This window comes from Crocodylus porosus, unplaced genomic scaffold, assembly GCF_001723895.1.
Source record: "Crocodylus porosus isolate Cpor-Errol unplaced genomic scaffold, CroPor_comp1, whole genome shotgun sequence".
Classification (NCBI taxonomy): Eukaryota; Metazoa; Chordata; order Crocodylia; family Crocodylidae; genus Crocodylus; species Crocodylus porosus.
In genome coordinates, this window is record NW_017728926.1 from 11,525,063 (window position 1) to 11,537,450 (window position 12,388).

The 12,388-nt window shown below is 50.8% G+C and overlaps 1 protein-coding gene across 1 annotated transcript in view; it reads left to right on the forward strand.

The window, feature by feature from the left end:
- The window catches only part of IGSF21 (immunoglobin superfamily member 21), a 172,409-nt gene that overhangs the window by 62,112 nt on the left and 97,909 nt on the right, over window positions 1–12,388 (forward strand). The gene's annotated exons all lie outside the window — the stretch shown is intronic.

Below are 12,388 nucleotides of genomic sequence, written 5' to 3' on the forward strand. Positions count from 1 at the left end.
TAGCACATTCAGGAACAAGCTGTTCGTCTTAAATGAAGACAGGTTTCTCCTGGCCACGCTTGGCAGCTCCCTGATTAGAAGCCGTGGGAGTCCTCACCCCAGAGCATGTATACATGTGCTCGAGCGCGCCTTCGTGCTGCACGGCGCCGTCCTAGCTTGGGGCCGTAGATGTGGTAGGAAGAAGTCAAGTCACGTGCGTATTAACTCTAACCTCGTTGTCCCTGCCAGCCCACCGTGACATGGTATTTCTGGGGCTGATGCGTCATTGCAGCAAATCATTTCCATTATCGGGAGGGTTTGCAAGTAATGGTGCTGGGAGGTGGACAGAGGAATTGGAAGTGCGGGAAACCTGCTGTTCAGGGGTTGGCTGTAGGACATGACCAGTACAGTGCAGGTAGGTCACAGCAGTTTTTCTCAACCGTGGTTCACAAGATAAACCCAGGGATTTCAAAGAGGGTTACAGGCACTCTGCCTGCCACTGTCTTTCTGCGTTCATGGCAACAAAAGAATTGCTCTGTTATGTCTTGCAGTCAAAATGAGGTTGGGTTATGGCATTAGTCACATGAAGCCACCTGGGATGGGTTTTTCTCCAGCCTCTGAGCTCCCTCTACGACTCAAGGAAGGTTTTTGAAGGTGCCCAGGTTACCTATCAAGTGAACCGGGGCCAGGCTGTGGCTGGTGACTTCCACTGAGTTACGATTTGTTCGGATATGAGGTTCCTACACCCTGCCTGAGATCCCTTTGGCTAGTTTGATCCTCCTGGAACGTAGCCCGACTTGAGCCTCCCCATTTTTGAATCTCCTTGCCACGCTGTACTCGAGCACCTACCTTGTCTTTCACAGGTCCCCTGTTTTAGTCTGTGTGGGGGAGCCCATACCCCTTCTTCTGTCCTGATGCTGGACCCCTGAGTCCCTGGCAGAGAGGAGGGTGGGAGGGCTTTGGAGCCTAAAAAATTACAGGGACTGCTGTCCCTAGGGGCATCATGCTTGTTGGTTTGCAAGTCTGAGTTATGGCCACCAGCTACCCTCCTACCTTTGATCCCTGCACATGGATCTGGAGGAACTGTTGCAGTGCTGTGGAGCAGCGCCGGTATCCCTGAAGGGGAAGAGGTGAGAGAGGACTTTTGTCCCAAGTTTGAAATGCTGGCACCAGATCAGCACCTCTGGAAGTATCCGCTGAGAGGAAACAGCACCATCCTGCCTGGTACTGTGTTTATGGCATTGCATTCGGGCATTTTAACTCGGCCTGTCAGCAAACCTCGTTCATCTCATGAACGCGGCTGCGCTAATGAGCTCCAATGACAAGCAGCGCTTCTTAGCCCGCCTGCATCACCCAAATGCGTCTCTATGGCATCCATAGGTCTGTGCAGTATCCAGGATGGCATCCTGCTCCCTTGAGGTTGGTTGTTTTATATCTTGGGACTTCGGGTCCCCTTCAGCCAGAGAGGCCCGTGACAAGAGCCCCGCATGCCTGACCCACCACCTTGCCTGCAGAGCTCCAGCATTGAAATCACTGATGCCCCATCTCTCTTTTTTTCTCATTTTTATTTTTTTTAATGATGCAGTTGTGAGTTATTCTCCTTTTTGTGCATGAGTAATTAGAGGGTGGAACAGATGGCAGAGGCTTAGTTTAAAGTGATGTGTCCATTAAAATAAGCTGCCAAGTGACTGTTCACTTTGACAGGGGCTTTGTTTACTCTAACAGGGTTTTTGCTCTGTGAAAAGCCACGGGAAGCAATCCAGGGACTTGAACAGAGGATTCGTTAAACAAGGATCCTCTTACACCTGCTTGGAAAAAAAAAAAAGGAAGCCCTAACAAGAACACGGGAGTTTTAACTAAACCGAAACATGTCCACTTTGGAAGGGAAATTTTGATTGTTTCCATCGACATGTCACTTAAATGCCCAGAAACCAACCAAAATACTTTGATTTAGAAATATCACTGCCATGCCTCTATAATCATCTTGTATCCCTGCTGTATTTTTAACGCCCCCTGGACTTCACCACCCATAATTCCACTGGGTCCCCTCCATAGCAGGAGAGAGCACAGTGCATCATGGAAGCTGGAGTTTTACCAGGGACCTTAGGTGATGGGAGGAATTGGGAGAACGAGCAAGTGAACTGCAGCTCCTCGGTGGCGCTGGGGCTGCATTTCAGAACGGGAAGATATTGGGTCATTCCAAATATTTGAGAATTCGAATTTTTTCTTTCCTGCAAAATCAGAGTTTTCTCCAAAAGACAAAGCCCTGTGTCCTGACCTGCCTGAGCTCCAGGTCAGGCTTGAATCCCTTCCTAGGGAGAATGCCTCGTACCATTGCTTATCCCACCATGTATCTCTATTCAAAGACCTTGCTCTAGGCAGGAGATGCCTCTTCTGACCTTTTGCTGCCATCCAGCTGGGAGCTACTCAGTGCAGAACAAAATAATTGCTCCTGCCCTACTTTTTTTTTTTTTTTTAAAGAAGAGGAGAGCTGGAAGGCGGTTTCATGAGTGCCCACTTTTGGAAAATAGCCGACGCTGTATTTGATGGCAGCCCCAGCTTTTAGCAATGGTTGCATAGCACAAGGTGCACATCCAGATTTAGGTTTCCCCCAAGAAGTTGCAGGGTGGTCAGCCAGAGAGGGGCAATCTCGGACTGAATCTGAATGCAAGGCCTTTTGTCTCCGCATCTCCACAGTCTCTGGAGTGTCTGGTAGCATGAAGGAGGAACTCCATTAGCTTGGCTGGAAAACAGAAGAGCTGCTCTGAGCCAGCTGATTGTCCTCCAGCAGTTATTGACAGGAGCTGCTTTCATCTGAGGATCACAAAGAGCTCTACAAATCACTCATTAGGTCTCCCAAGGCCCAGTTAGCAGGTGCCACTTATTTCTGCCAGTATAACAAGGGGGGCACAAGACACCAGCTAGTAGTATGTCAAGCTTATGCAGGGCAATGCATCTCCAGGAGTGTGTGATGCTAGCAGAGGAGGGAGCTGGGAGGGTGGCCAGTTGACCCTCCCCTCCCTCCAGGCCCGAAAAGTTAACCCAGGGGTCCTGATTGTCCTGGTCTAACCATAAGGTCTCATTCCCATCTCAAGCTGAAAGCCAGGCTCAAAAACCCGGGTGCTTCATCTTCCACCCAAGCATCCACACCCTGGTAATAGGACCCTAGAGACCTGGCAGCCAGGCTCCGACGCTCACCACGGAGGACCACAAAGTCCCAGGTGCAGCCATGAATTACAGAGCCCCGCTGCACCATGCTGCATTGAGTCCCTGGCTAATAACAGTCCCGTTCGTTGCTTCTCCATCCGTTTGTGCAATTTTGCTATCACCCACGGCTGCTTGGCAATGCAGTCTGAACACATGCTCCTTTAAGCAGCAAAACGTGCTGCTACAACAGCCCGCCTTCTGTTTGCAGGAAGGGAAAGGTATAGAGCTCATCTACCAGGGGGAACGTTATCCAGCAACACAATGTCACGCAAGTGGTAACAATGCTGTCTAAAGAGCCAGCCTTCTGCTCGGAGGGAAAAGCATAGCTCAGCCATCCAGGGAGGTTTTAAACGTGAAATTGGTTTTGGGTTTCTACACACCGAGGAGCCCTCATTTGAGTCTTTTGTTTTTGGCCTGCTGTGTGATAAGTTATGCGAGCAGCCCTCATTACCCACACACAGCTCCAGTTAGCGGCAGGTCCCCCCCGTGCACTGTGCTCAGAAGTACTCCCTCCCGTGCCATTGAGGGAAACTACCCCTGGCTTTTCTCTAAGCAAACGACTGCACAAATAATGTTGCTTTATGCAGCAGCTTCTCGGAGTTTTTCCTGATAAATCAGGTCAGGAAAGGTAAAATTTCAAAGAGCCAGCAATAGTAGGAAACAGGCATTTCCTCTCTTCTCCAGCACTTGGCAGGACTTGGTGATGGAAAGCAGAGTCACCTGCCTTTGATGTGACATGCAGCTCAGTGTTACCCATTAGTGATGTAACAGGTGCATTGGCTAATGGACACAGTAAGATGTGGGGGAGCTTCACCCAGTACGGGGGTACCATGAGACCCCCCTGGAAGACCCAAGGATGATACAAAGATGTGAATATATTGATGCAGAAGCAGCACCCCATGGTGATGTAAGACACGAGGATATGATGTTGTACTGCAGGAAACGGTGGCATCCAAGGATAATGTCACACACAAGGACAAACTCTCAGAAAGGGATCACCCTGTGATGGTGGCTCGTGCGTGCATTTAGCAGGGAACTGGGTTTATTTAGCCTGCAGAAGAGAAGACTGAGGAGGGATTTGATAGCAGCTTACAACTCCCTGCAGGGGGGCTGCAAAGAGGATGGAGCTGGACTGTCCTCAGTGGGGGCAGATGACAGAAGGAGCAATGGGCTCAAGTTGCAGCAAGGGAGGTTTAGGTTGGATATTAGGAAAAACTTTCTCATGAGGAGGGTAGTAAGGCTCTGGAACAGGCTCCCCAGAGGGGTGGTGGAGTCTCCATCCTTGGAGGTTTTCAAGACCCGACTGGACAAAGCCTCGGCTGGGATGATGCAGTTGGGGCTGGTCCTGCTTGGAGCAGGGGGTTGGACTAGACGTGACCTCCCGAGGTCCCTTCCAGCCCTCATTTTCTATGATCATAATGATGATCTTATCTAGTGAGGTACCATGGGAAAGGATGTTATGATTACTGCTGAACAAGTGTCCACCTATAATCATATCACACATAAAGATACTAAAGGGACTGTCAGCCTGCAAGAAAATTGAATTTTAAGGCCACAGTGTATTGATCTGAAGTGAGAACATGGACACTGAAGGAAGGAGACCTCTGCCTGAGTCCTTGTCTCTGGGTGTTTTCTGAACAACGCATAATAATACCAGGAGCCAAATGAACTAAGAAAATTCACTGAATGAAAAAGACTGGACCAGTTAAAAGCCCCATCAGAGTGAGTTTCCCTGGAGATGCAGAGGAGAGCTGGAGAAGGCTTCCACGTCACTTCCCTCTATATTTGCAAACAGTCAACGCCACTAAAAAGAAAACGAGAAGGTTACCTTGTTTCCAACAACAGCTGGTTCTGAAGCACTTGATGTTTTTTATAGTTTTTAGCTAACTCAGGTAGAGGAGGCATTTGTGAAATGGTAATTTAGACACTGGAGGCATGCTGCACTCCATATAAAAATGAAACCTAGACGTGATCTGATTTGTACAGGATATAAGTAGAAGGTATAAAGAGAGAAAAATAGTGATTAAAATCTGAGACGAAAAGCTCCAGGACAACGCTGGGAGACCTCGAGTTAACCCTTGCCAAAGCAATTAGATTTTATCAAACAAAGGAAATTGCCCGGGTCAGACGGGAGATGGTGGGTGGTGGACAGGGCTCTGACAGTGTGGGGCATCATAGCAAATCCAACATGCTACATGAAAAGAGAGATGAAAAGCATGCAGAGCTCCCAGCCGGAGTCCATGCGCACCGCGATGGTGCCACACACACACAAGGAGCCAAGAAAGTGTCATCCGTCAAGATGGATGCATTCAAATTAATCTGATCATTTATTTTAAAACCCCCTCAAAAGTTGCTGAGTAAATGATAGGCTTTAACATAACCTCGAGATGCATTAGTGAGAGATTTAACTATGATATCTTCAACAAAAAGTTGGTTCCAAAAAGTGGTGTGAAAGTTGTCAAGGAGCTTACTTAGTTCATGGATGCTGCTCATTAGTAGATGCCACTAGTGCTAATTTGACTGACAGAAGGAGGACCTGGGTCTGTGGGTAGACGACGGATTCGTACGGGTATAATATACACAGCAGGAACAACCCAAAACCCAGGCACTTGGCAAGCTGTAGATGAAAATGAAAGACTCAGGATTTTCCCAGTAGACTGGCATAGCAAACATAGGCATGGGTTAGTGGAGCTATGTATGCCTGTGTCGGGGAGAAATGCATCAAACAGCTAGCGTAGGAGCAGGGACATCCAGAACGAGCACCGGACATGTGGACATTGGGGTTTTGCTCATTGGGTCCGGAGGCCTGGAACAACGGTCGTGTCTGTGTTGCAGTCGACGGGGTGACTGCAGCTCATCTAGATGGGTCTGAGCTGGCTTGATGCTAATCGGCTGAACCCCACTCTTCTCAGGATCTGCACTAGCTGGTTTGAGGCTGGGTGAGGGGTGTACCTCAGTAGCCAAGAAGCTAGTTCCCATTGTTTGATTTGACTCCAGTTCTGGCAAAGGGCACCTACTTTGTCTTTCACGAGCCCCCTGGTTTAGTCTGTGTGGGGGAGCGCATACCCCTTCTTCTGTGCTCTGTGCCAATATGAGGTTGCATACTCGAGCACATTGTGTGTCAACGTGCAGAGTTGTGCCGTCAAAGCCTAACCAGTTTCTCATCACCAGCCACCAGTCCACCCCATTATCAGCTGCAGAGATGTTAATAGATTCCTCTGTAAGTCGCGGCACCGCTTCAACACCGGCCATCTGCAGAGGGTCTGTCAAAACCTGCACCAACAGGAGCAGACAGGGCCTTGGCCCCTCGCTCATGCTCCCAAAGGGGCCGGGTTGTTTTCTGCGCGGCTCATTTCATTGCTTCCTCAATGGGTGCGAGCTCAAAGCAAGTGCTGCCTTTTGTCTCCTTGTTCTCCTGCTTGGGGCATTATGGGAGAGCCACCCATCCATTGCCTCGTCTTGTGTCCTGGCTCTTTAACCACTATAGGATGAAGTAGCAGAGTGGGAGAAACCTGCACTTGGACACCCGCCCCTTTATATACCATGGATAGCAACACACACATTAGCCTCACATATACCCATATACAATACACTGCATGTTCACAGCATATAGCCTGTGCATAAAAACATATGGACCACCTGTATACAACCATCTACACAGCAGAGCCACATGCAATACATGTGCATGTAGTCATGACAAGATATGCACCTATCCTGAGCAGGCTATGCATTGCAGATACTGCGTTAGCCACACAAATGTGTAGAGACATGATGTGAATATGACAATACAGGCATGCATTATATATACACGCACTTATGGCCAAAGATCCGTGGAGTACACTGCACGTACCATGTTCCCCCACACATACAGATTCTACACACATGCAATGCCCACCCACAGCTCAATGTCACAACACATGCACCTACACCCAGCAGTATATACACACAGGCAACAGTATCCACAGAGATACGCTCATCAAAGAGGCATACACAACACTCACTTTTCTAAACACCTGCCAACCTATACACTTAAACCATGCAGATGCACAGCTTAGGAATATAATCTCTGTAAAGATCTGTTATTTTGGAGATGCAGAGATGGCAACAGCGATATACAAGTGCAAGCATGCTATATAGATAAAGATGCACATATGTATAGAGGCATATATGCAAAGGCCACACATTGACCCATGGGAGCCAACACGCACGCATGCACTGACCTGGAGCAGTTCCCAACAGGTCAAGCAAGTAACAAACCATCTGCGATACACTGGGGAGGTGGTTCCTTCCTTTTCCCTTCCCATAAAGGTCAGGGCCAGTCACACTTTGCACTTAGGATGCGTTAACCGCACTTAAAACACAAGTGTTTGTGCATTCAAATAGTAAAACATGTGCTAAGTGCAGTGGTCTCATAACAGAGTTGGGATTTTTTGTGGAGTATCTTCTGATCTTGCTAATTAGCATGTATTCAGGTAGCATCTCCCTCTGCCAGCAGCAGAGACCGACATGCCCTGAGGATGCCGTAGCGGAAGCCTCTCCCTCTCCTGGGCTCTGCCCCCCTGCCCCCCTCCATCCGCCACCAGTGCCCTGGGCTGCCAGGGTCAGGCACTCCTGGGCTGGGCAGTGCTGGCCACGGGGCAGGGAGGACACAGGCTCTAGGTCTGGGGGTTTCATATCCTCACAGATGGACTGAAGAGCTGCAGCCGCTAGTGCCAGGATCAGTGTCGTGGGAGGGGGGCACAGATGGCCCCAGTCCTGTCCAGAGCAGGCTGAGATGGTAGTGAGCATGGCCGTGAGACTGCTCAGGGCACATTTTAACTGTTCATACGGCATCGTACTGCTTACTTGGTCCCAGGGGTTCCAGCCTGCAAGGGCGTTTTAAAGCATCGCAGCAATGGAGGGCGGGAAGGAGACCAGGGATAACAGAGGAAAGGAGAAGAGAAGCAAGTGGAGAGATGCGCTCGGATGTCTAGACATCCAGAGCAAGTGTAAACCAATATCGCTTTATTGATATCAGTGCAGCCCTTCTATCCGGTAGCAGAGCTCCATTGACCTCGGGGAGCTGCACTTATTTCTACCAGCTGAGGATCTGTCCTACAGCGAGAGGAAGATTAAGAGGGTAGAGAGGGAGGAAACTGCTGCTGAAGCATGGAAATCAGCGCAAAGTTTTGCCAGTGCTCCCGTCTCCACCTGGATTAGGAGGCAGGAGAGAAAGGAAGGAATAAAAAACCCTGAATCATTACAAAAGAGCGCGAGCGAGCCCATCAGAGACCGACGCCGTGCGATGAATCCTTTGGTGCAAAGCCGGCGAGAGCCAGAATCTGCTTCCAATGGGTCATTGGAGCTCTGCTATCGGCGTAATGAGGTGTTGGTAATGGAACAGCAGCAATAGCACTGCTAATTATAACGACATTAGCTCTGAAGTGCTGTAATTGCCAATCGAAAACACCGTTGGTTCTGGAAGCCAGGCGCTATTGCGGAGACTCAGCTCCATTTGCGAAGCACATTAGTGTTTCAATCTCCGGCGCCGCCGCTCCGTTTACACTTCTTTTCTCACTGGTTTCCATCATGGGCTCGGGTTGATTTTCTTAACAGCTTGCGTTTTGAATCGGTTGCTCGGGATGCATTTCATCCGCCGCGCGGCTTTATTGTCATCGCGGCTTGCAAGTTGGGAGAAGAGGGGGAGAGTTGTGTGCACGGCCGGGGGGGCGGGCGCTAATGTTTTCTGAAGGCCTGAAAAGTTCAGCGGCCTCTGAAAGGAACAATATAAAGACACTTAACTCTGCGCGCTGAGCGGTGATCACAGCAGACCAATTCCCTTCCCTCGCCTCTGCAGTCCTGCTCACCGGCTCATGCTCTCTCAGTGGCCACCCCCTTTCCACATCCTCCTCGCGACTAATTGGCAATGCTTAAATATGTTCACAGAAACCAACCAGATTCGAATTAATTGCCTCTGCTCGTTCACGTCCCCGGGACCTGGGAGAAGCCACGGAGTAGATGCACGCGCTTGCTGCAGCTCATAGGGCGTGGGAGGAAGGGCTGGGTTGGTGGGGTGCCCCAAAACAAGGGGGTGCAGCCAGGGACGGGATCCCCAACTGTGGAGAATAATCCCGTGTCTTGGCATAGGACTGTGAGTGCTTAATAGCGACGAGACGATGTCGTCTAGTCTGAGCCCTGTCAGGAAAAGGTCCTGCCACCTCTCGTTCAGAGGGGCAGCCCGCAGCAGGCTCCAGTGCCAGGCTCTTTCGCTGTCCCGGGGAGATACTACAGCAATGGGATGGGGTAGCAGGCTACCAAAGCAAGGACTATATCAAGGCAGGATGCTCTGGGGAGTTCCCCGCATTAAAGCAATTGTCAGCTGGCCCCGGCAGCAAGCGTCCAAGCTGCTTTGCACCTTTGGGAGCAGAGTCTGTGGGTGTGCATCTCTGTGGCCCACTTCTGAAAAGAGCTAGAGTAACTAGAGTTCACTCCCCACCTTTTGGTTTTAATCTCTGTAGTAGGCTGGGCTGAGCCATCCTGGTCTGGAGACCCCATCTCCAGGCCAGGACGGGCAGGGACGCAGGGAAGATCCCTAAGCAAGACAGCTCGGCTGGCGGATGTGTTACTTCGTTAACAAAGGCAAAACCTGGGGGATAAAAGTGACAGCTCTCGGGACCATCTCGCCCCCACCTGGATGGGAAAGAGCTGGCCCCCGATCCGAACTCGGACCCGCGCCCATGCACTCTCTGTGGCAGTGACGCCGATTGACGTCCCGCGTGCCTGTCTCGGGGGTGTTGCTGCAGGGCCGGGCGGCTGCGTGGCGCGCGGAGTGAGAGCTCGCCGCGGAGCATTTAACCTCACCAGGAGCGGTGTGTTTGCTCTCATGGCTGCTCTGACAGTGCCCTTGCCTTTCGTGTACTTTTCTTTTCAATAACACAATTACTTACCCTTCTGAGGAGCTGTCAGTGTTGGTAAACTCCAGCTGCTAAACTGCATTACACAGATCTCTTCTTAAACCTTTGCAGTTATTAATAGTTTATTGATCCCCGTCCCATTGCTGGTGAAAAGAATCTCCATCCTAGGCCACTGTTATCTGAATACTGACTGCTAACCAGCTGGCCGATCGATGCCACTCAATTCCCTGGGAAAATGCTCTCCTGCCTGCTTAATCCACTTTAGGAGGAAGGCAGCTCTGAAGGGAGTTTAGATTAGGTGGCAAAAATAGTCCAAATGAAGCCAATGAGAGTCGTGTCCTGGGTTCAACAAAGAAAGTGCCGATAGGAAGACACCGACTCTGATCCTCTGAAGCGGGGCTTTGCTGCCTGCCCTGCTTTGATACCCCGGGAGCAATAAAAGCCCACAGTCGTCTGGTTGATGCTTGTTTTCTGCCCGTGCCTCAGTTTCCCCACTTGCCCAGGTGATCGTTGCAAGGGTAGAAGCAGCCTCGGTGAATGTAGGAAATAACCATGACCATGAAACTCCCCGGATCTAGAGAGCAGGTGTCTCTGCTGCCTGAGCAAAGCGAACGGGGCAGTTAGTTAAGGCAATGACAGATTCCCAAACCTCCTTCCAGGATTTGTTCTCTAGCAAGTGGTAGCAAGTTGCAATGTGTTAGAGGGGGCTAAGCAGGGTTATTATGAGTCCTGGTTAGTGCTTAGAGGATGCTCCGAGGCCCCCAGGCATCACCTGGTGCCATCACAGTGTGAATGCCCATGGTTTGGTGTTTGCCATGCACGCCTGCTGCAGCTGGGACACGGCGCCCACCTCAGCCCCGGGCTGCAACAGTGAACAGGGCCATTAACACCAGACACGGGTCCGAACCCAGATCTCTGGCCCTAAAGCCTGGCAAGTGAGGACGTTTGGAGTCGCTGCAGCCAGCAACCAGTGCTAGGGCGGCACCGAGCTGGCTGGAAAACAGAGTTTCCCTCCTGACAGAAAAAAACCCCTTGAATTTGAAGGGGGGAAAAATTGTTCCAGATCAGGACAAAAAGGTCGTAAGGGAAGAAATTGTCTGAAAATGCCCTTTTGGGGGAACCAAAAGGGGATTTGTCAAGGTGATATGAGGTGAAGGCTTCAGGGATAACAGAGCCGAGAAGCAGGAAAGCTTGGAGAAGGACAGGCAGGCCATATGCCAGCTGTCCACATGGCTCTGCCACCCCACGGGAACGCTGCCCCATGCACCCTAAGTGGCCACGGGCAATGGAGGTGGAAATTGGTGCTGATCTGATCCAGGAGCAGAAGAAGCCCAAGGGGAAGTGCCCAGAGGCTTATCGGGGCTCTTGCAGTCTCCTCTCTGTGCTCCTGAAATCTGGAGGCGACGGTGCATCATTTCTGTAGCCTCCACCCCACTTGCTCTCCTCTCTTCCCATAGCGGAGGAGGTCAGTTCAATCAATTCCCTTTCCCCGGCCCTGCACTCAGCCAAGCTCTGCTCTCGGTCTCCTTCTCTGCGAGGTGTTGAGACGAGGAAGGGACACTTGCATTTTCTTCTCCTCGGGGCCTCCTGCCTGCTGCTCTCAGACCGGAGCCGAGGCCAAGTCACTGGATCAATTTAATCCGAGATTAGAGGACTGGCAGGATCAGGTGCGGAGGGGCCGGGGAATCAATAGCCTCCTGACCAGGACTTCGCCCAGCAGCTCTGGCTTCAGTTCCCCCCGTAATTGTACGGTGCTAGGCTGACTCCCTTGTCTGCTTCAGGATCGATGCAGCTGCCGCAGCCCTTTGCCCCTGCATGCACGGTGTGTCTCTGCACGGACCCCAGATCGGCATCCTGGAAGACAGCATTTGAGCTCTTTGCATGCACTGATAGGACACTTCCCAGGCATCTTCCATGCCAGCTCTCAAAGCAGGTTTTGTGCCACGGAATATATTAGGAAATCAAGGAGGGGCATGTATAAAAGAAGATGTAAAAGCACCCCTGTAATCAGCCGGCGACTGGATGGAGTTGAGACAGATTCCCCAGCAAAAGGCAGAAGAGAATGAAACTCTTCAAAAAGTGGCTGTGCTAATTAAGATAATGATGACAGGGGCCATCAACCCAAGTGCTTCAGTAGGCAGAGCCACTTGCTACCTTGGTCAGGCAGAAACATCTGCTTCCTCGAGTTTGGTGCTGCACCATTATGTTCATGACTTCTGGTGCTGGGTAGGTCTCATCCCCAGCTTGGGGGGTAGAGGTCTGGGAAAGCCCAGATGCAGCCCATTGGCTTAAGGGGTTCAAAACCACTG